This window comes from Culicoides brevitarsis, unplaced genomic scaffold (genome assembly GCF_036172545.1).
Source record: "Culicoides brevitarsis isolate CSIRO-B50_1 unplaced genomic scaffold, AGI_CSIRO_Cbre_v1 contig_99, whole genome shotgun sequence".
Taxonomy (NCBI): Eukaryota; Metazoa; Arthropoda; class Insecta; order Diptera; family Ceratopogonidae; genus Culicoides; species Culicoides brevitarsis.
In genome coordinates, this window is record NW_026973483.1 from 9,729 (window position 1) to 17,449 (window position 7,721).

Sequence of the window (7,721 nt, forward strand, 5' to 3'; positions counted from 1 at the left end):
TCACCCAGAAGTTTATATTTTAATTTTACCAGGATTTGGGATTGTTTCTCATATTATTTGTCAAGAAAGAGGAAAAAAAGAAGCTTTTGGAGTTTTAGGTATAATATATGCTATTGCTGCAATTGGTTTATTAGGATTTATTGTTTGAGCTCATCATATATTTACTGTTGGGTTAGATGTAGACACTCGAGCTTATTTTACTTCAGCTACTATAATTATTGCTGTTCCTACAGGGATTAAAATTTTTAGTTGAATAGCAACAATATATGGAACTCAATTAAACCTTACTCCTGCTTTGTTATGATCTTTAGGGTTTGTATTTTTATTTACTGTAGGAGGATTAACAGGTATTGTTTTAGCTAATTCTTCTTTAGATATTGTTTTACATGATACATATTATGTAGTAGCTCATTTTCATTATGTTTTATCAATAGGGGCTGTATTTGCTATTATAGGAGGGTTTGTTCATTGATATCCATTATTTACGGGTTTATCAATAGATACAATGTTATTAAAAGCTCAATTTTATATTATATTTTTGGGAGTAAACTTAACTTTTTTTCCTCAACATTTTTTAGGTTTATCAGGAATACCTCGACGATATTCAGATTATCCTGATTCTTATATTACATGAAATATAATTTCTTCTTTAGGATCTTTAATTTCATTTTTAGGAACTTTAATATTTTTATTTATTATATGAAAAAGTTTAGTTTCTAATCAATCTGTATTGTATTCAGAAAATTTAAATTCTTCAATTGAATGGTATCAAAATCTTCCTCCTTCTGAACATAGTTTCATACAAATACCTTTATTAATTAAATAAAAAAAGTTTTTATAAATAAAAATTTAATATGGCAGATAAATGCAATAGATTTAAATTCTATCAATAAAGTATAACTTTTATTAAAATTATTAATGGCAACTTGAGGAAGTATATTTTTATTAGATAGAAGTTCTCCTGTAATAGAACAATTAAATTTTTTTCATGATCATACTTTATTAGTATTAATAATTATTACAGTTTTAATTGGTAATTCTATATTATCTTTATTTTTTAATAAATTTTCTAATCGATTTTTATTAATAGATCAATTTATTGAAATTTTTTGAACAATTATACCAGTTTTAGTTTTATTTGCAGTAGCTTTACCTTCTATACGATTATTATATTTATTAGATGATCCTTACAAATCTTCAATTAGTGTAAAAGTTATTGGGCATCAATGATATTGAAGATATGAATATCCTGATTTCAATAATTTAGAATTTGATTCTTATATAATTCCTACTAATGAATTAAATATAAATGAATTTCGTTTATTAGATGTAGATAATCGATTAATTTTACCTAGATATACAAATATTCGATTTATTGTTTCAGCAATAGATGTATTACATTCATGAACAATTCCATCTCTAGGAATTAAAGTAGATGCTGTACCTGGTCGATTAAATCAAATTAATACTTATATATATCGAGTTGGTTTATATTTTGGTCAATGTTCAGAAATTTGTGGGGCAAATCATAGATTTATACCAATTGTTTTAGAATCTGTTTCTATTAAATATTTTATTGCTTGAATAAAAAATTTTATAAATTAATTTTTTATTATATTAAATAAAAAAATTAGTTAAATTTATAACATTAGTTTGTCAAACTAAAATTATTTCTATAAATATTTTTTAATCCCACAAATAGCTCCTTTAAAATGAATTATTTTATTTTTAATTTTTTTATTTACATATATATTTGTTAATTTTATGAATTATTATTTATTTATACCAAAAATTGTTGATTTAAAAAATTTTGATAAAAATTCTAATAAAAATTTAAATAAAAAATTTTTAATAAAATGATAATAAATTTATTTTCAGTTTTTGATCCTTGTTCATCAATTTATAATTTTTCATTAAATTGAATAAGAACATTTTTGATTTTTTTATTAATACCAATATCTTATTGAATTATTCCTTCTCGAATTTCTTTTATAATGCAAACAATTTTTCAAGTTTTACATAAAGAATTTAAAATTTTATTAGGTGTTAATTCATTTAATGGGTCAACATTTTTATTTATTAATTTATTTGTGTTTATTTTTTTTAATAATTTTTTAGGGTTATTTCCTTATATTTTTACTTCTTCTAGACATTTAGTATTTACATTGACTTTAAGATTACCTTTATGAATTAGTTTTATATTATATGGGTGAATTAATAATACTCAACATATATTTTGTCATTTAGTACCTCAAGGTACACCTAGATTATTAATACCTTTTATAGTATGTATTGAAACAATTAGAAATTTTATTCGCCCAGGTACTTTAGCTGTCCGGTTAACTGCTAATATAATTGCTGGACATTTATTAATAACTTTATTAGGAAATACAGGAGTATCAATAAGAACTATATTTGTAAGAATTTTAATTATTGTGCAAATTTTATTATTAACTTTAGAATCAGCAGTATCAATTATTCAAGCTTATGTATTTGCTGTATTAACAACTTTATATGCTAGAGAAATTAATTAATTAATAATGATAAACCATTCTAATCACCCATTTCATTTAGTAGATTATAGTCCTTGACCATTAACAGGAGCTTTAGGAGCTTTTTGTTCAGTAACTGGATTAGTTCAATGATTTCATCAATATAGATTAAATTTATTTATAATAGGAAATATTATTACTTTATTAACTATATATCAATGATGACGTGATATTTCTCGAGAAGGGACCTTTCAAGGTTTACATACATATGATGTTGTTACTGGTCTTCGATGGGGTATAATTTTATTTATTACATCAGAAGTTTGTTTTTTTTTTTCATTTTTTTGAACTTTTTTTCATAGAAGATTATCTCCTACTATTGAGTTAGGGGAAATTTGGCCTCCTTTAAATATTCAAGCATTTAATCCTTTTCAGATTCCTTTATTAAATACAGTAATTTTATTAACTTCTGGAATTACAATTACTTGAGCTCATCATAGATTAATAGAAAATAATAAACAACAAACTACTCAAGGTTTATTTTTTACTATTTTATTAGGACTATATTTTTCTATTCTTCAAGGTTATGAATATATAGAAGCATCTTTTACAATGTCTGATTCAGTATATGGTTCAATTTTTTTTTTAACTACAGGATTTCATGGATTACATGTATTAATTGGAACAATATTTTTAATTATTTGTTTAATTCGTCATTTAAATAATCATTTCTCTATAAATCATCATTTTGGGTTTGAAGCTGCTGCATGATATTGACATTTTGTAGATGTAGTATGATTATTTGTTTATATTTCTATTTATTGATGAGGTAATTATTTATATAATATAAAAAGTATATATGACTTCCAATCATAAAGTTTATTAATTAATATAAATAATAATAATTTTAATAATTTTATTAATTATTACCATAATTATTTCTAATATTGTTATAATTTTAGCTTCAATTTTATCAAAAAAATCTTTTTATGATCGAGAAAAAAATTCTCCTTTTGAATGTGGATTTGAACCTTTTAATTCTTCTCGTTTACCTTTTTCTTTACGATTTTTTTTAATTGCTATTATTTTTTTAATTTTTGATGTAGAAATTGCTTTAATATTCCCTATAATTTTTTCATTAAAAATTAATTCTTTAATTAATTGAAGAATTACTATTTTAATTTTTTTAATAGTTTTAATTTTAGGTTTATTTCATGAGTGAAATCAAGGAGCTTTAGATTGAAATAATTAATTTTTTAAAAATAGGGTTGTAGTTTAAATAAAAAATATTTGATTTGCATTCAAAAGAAATAATTTTTATCTGCCTTATTTTTTTTTAAAAAAAAATAAGAAGCAAATTGATTGTGATTAGTTTCGACCTAATTTAAGACTAAAGTCCTTATTTTTAATTGAAACCAAAATAGAGGTATATCATTGTTAATGATAAAATTGAAAATATTATTCCAATTAAAAGAATATTGGATTAAGAAAAAGCTGCTAACTTCTTTCTTTAATGGTTTAACTCCATTTATATTCTTATTTATATAGTTTAAAAAAAAACATTACATTTTCATTGTAAAAATAAATTTTATTTTATAAATTTAAATTATTTAAAAACAAAAAAGTTTCTTTGACAGCTTCAATGTCATGCTCTAAATATAAGCTATTTAAATAAAATATTATAAAAAAATAAAAAATTAATCAACTAAAAAATACTATAAAATAAAATTTTAAATTATTTTTTATTAAAACTTGTAAAAAAGATGAAATATGTAAAAATCTATAAAAAAGATTTTTTACTATAAATGTTTCTAATCAACCATAATCAGAAGATTTTGTATATATTTCTCTTATAAATAAAGGGTATTTAGTAATATTTACTGTAACAATAAAAGGTAAAAATCATATTGAACCAAAAAATATTACAGAAAATTTAAATTTTATAATTTTTGATTTTAAAAAAATTATTCATTTTGATAAAATTGTTCCTATAATCCCCCCTAATACACAAACTATTAAAGTTATTAATTTTAAGTATAAAGGTAAAATAATAAAATAAGGAATTGGGAAAATTATTCAACTTAAAATACATCCTCCAATAATTGTTATAATTAATAAACCTATTATTCTAAAAATTATTGTAATAGAATTGTCATTTAAATAATGATAAGTTCATCTATTAAAATTAGAATATAATGTATAATAAATCAAACGAAATCTATAACAAACAGTTAAACCTGTAGAAAAATAAAATAAAAAATAAGACAAAATATTAATTCTATTATTAAAAACTACTATTTCTAAAATTAAATCTTTTGAATAAAATCCAGAAAGAAAAGGTATTCCACATAAAGCTAAATTAGCAATATTAAAGTTTATAATAGTTATTGGCATTTGTAAAATTAAAGAACCTATATAACGAATATCTTGAAAATTTTTTATATTATGAATAATTATTCCTGCACATATAAATAATAAAGCTTTAAATAAAGCATGTGTTAATAAATGAAAAAATGCTAAATAAGTTAATCTTATTGCTAAAGTTCTTATTATTAATCCTAATTGTCTTAAAGTAGAAAGAGCAATAATTTTTTTTAAATCAAATTCAAAATTTGCCCCTAATCCTGCTATAAATATAGTTAATATTCTAATTAATAATAAAATTTTTCTAGAAAATAAATGTATTAATAAATTATTAAATCGAATTAATAAATAAACTCCTGCTGTTACTAATGTTGATGAATGAACTAAAGCAGAAACAGGAGTAGGTGCTGCTATTGCAGCTGGTAATCAAGCAGAAAATGGAATCTGAGCTCTTTTAGTTATAGCTGCTAAAATTAATATTGAACCAATAATTTTTAAATAAAAATCATTTTTTATAATATCTAAATAAAAGATATAATTTCATGAACCAAAATTTAATATTCAAGCAATTGATAATAAAATTAATACATCACCAATTCGATTAGATAAAAATGTTAATATACCTGCATTAAAAGATTTAATATTTTGATAATAAATTACTAAACAATAAGATACTAATCCTAAACCATCTCATCCTAATAAAATTCTGATTAAATTTGGACTAATAATTAATAAAAATATTGAAAATACAAATATTAAAATTAACATAATAAATCGATTTATATTTTTATCATTATTTATATATTCTTTTCTATATAAAATTACTAAACAAGAAATTAATCTAACAAATGATAAAAAAAAACAGGATATTCAATCAATCAAAATAGTTATTACAATTATTGAGGAATTTACAGATATTAATTCTAATTCATAAAAATATCTTATTTCATTTATTAAACAATAAGAACCTTTTAAAAATATAATTACTCTAAATAAAAATAAAAATAAATAATAAATTACACAAATTGATAAATTAATCACTATTTATATATTTTTTTTTAATTTTAAAAATTAATATTAATTTAATTTAATAAATTAATGAATATGAAAAATCATATAATTTACCCTATCAAGGTAACCCTTTTAATCAGGCAATTCATTGAATTATTTAAAGTAAATTATATACATTTTTGATTCCACAAATCAATGTTTTTTTTAAACTATTTAAATTATTTAAATTTAAAAATTAATATTTTTTAAATTCAAAATATACAAAAATCAGGTTTTAAAATAAGTAAGTTTAAAGGTAACCAATGTAATATTAAAACTAAATTTTCTCGAACAGTAGAAATATTATAATTTAATATTAATGAATTTAAATTACCGTGTTGATTTCTACAATATAAATAAATTGAATATGCCCCCCCTAAAAAAGTTATTAAAGAAATAAAAAATATTCTTAATCAAGATCAGTTAATAATTGAAGTTAATAAAAAAATTTCACCTATTAAATTTAAAGATGGAGGTGCAGCTATATTTCTAATTCTTAATAAAAATCATCATATAGAAATTCTTGGGATAAAATTTATTAATCCTTTATTAATAAATAAACTTCGTCTTCTTGTTCGTTCATAAATAATATTTGATAAACAAAACAACCCTGAAGAACATAAACCATGTCCAATTATTAAAATATAAGAACCTATAAATCCTCAAATAGAAAGAGTTATTAATCCACTAATTGCAATTCCTATGTGAGCTACAGAAGAATAAGCAATTAAAGCTTTTATATCTACTTGTATTAAACATATTAATCTAATTAATATCCCACCAATTAATGAAATTACATAAAATATAATATTATATTTTATTGATAAAGATTGAATTAAAATATAAATTCGAAATAATCCATAACCCCCTAATTTTAATAAAACTCCAGCTAAAATTATTGATCCTGAAACAGGAGCTTCTACATGAGCTTTTAATAATCATAAATGAACAAAAAATATTGGTATTTTTACTAAAAAAGCTATAATTAATCTAAAATATAATAATCTAAATTTATAATCTTTAAATAATATAAAGTAACTTAATGAATTTAAATTATTCTGACAATATAATAAAGTTATTAATAAAGGTAAAGAAGCAAATAATGTATAAAATATCAAATAAAACCCAGCTTGTAATCGTTCAGGTTGATATCCTCACCCTAAAATTAAAAAAAAGGTTGGAATTAATCTTCTTTCAAAAAAAAAATAAAATAAAAATAAATTTAATGAAGAAAAAGTTAAAATTAAAGTTAATATAAGAAAAATTACTATAAAAATAAAATAATTTAATTTATTATTGTATTTATAAATTTTTTCTCTAGATATAAATATTAAGGAAGTAATTCATAATCTTAATAAAATTAATCCATAGGATAAAATATCTAATCCTAAAAAATAAGAAATTTTTGTAGGAAAAAAATTACAATTTATTATTATAATTATAAATAAAAAAAATAATAAAAAAATAAAATTTTGAACCATTCAAAAAATTTTTTTATTAAATCTTATAATTAAAATTCTTATTGAAAAAAAAAAAATATTAACATTGTAAAATATTAAAAGTTTGAAAATAATCATTTCCATGAGTTCGAATTAAAGCTACTAAAATTGATAATCCTAAAGAACCTTCACAAACACTAAATGTTAAAAACATTATTCTATAAAAATATTCAAAATTTATAAAATTTAAACAAATAAATATTATTCCATAAATAATTAATACAATTATTTCTAAACTAATTAATGTTATTAATAAATGTTTATGATTAAAAATAAAAACTATTAAACTTAAAATAAATAAAATTAAATAAATTCA

At 19.7% G+C, this 7,721-nt stretch overlaps 1 pseudogene; it reads right to left on the reverse strand.

The window, feature by feature from the left end:
* Positions 1-4,164: 4,164 nt before the first annotated feature.
* Positions 4,165-5,282, reverse strand: LOC134836644 (NADH-ubiquinone oxidoreductase chain 5-like; annotated as a pseudogene).
* Positions 5,283-7,721: the final 2,439 nt, after the last annotated feature.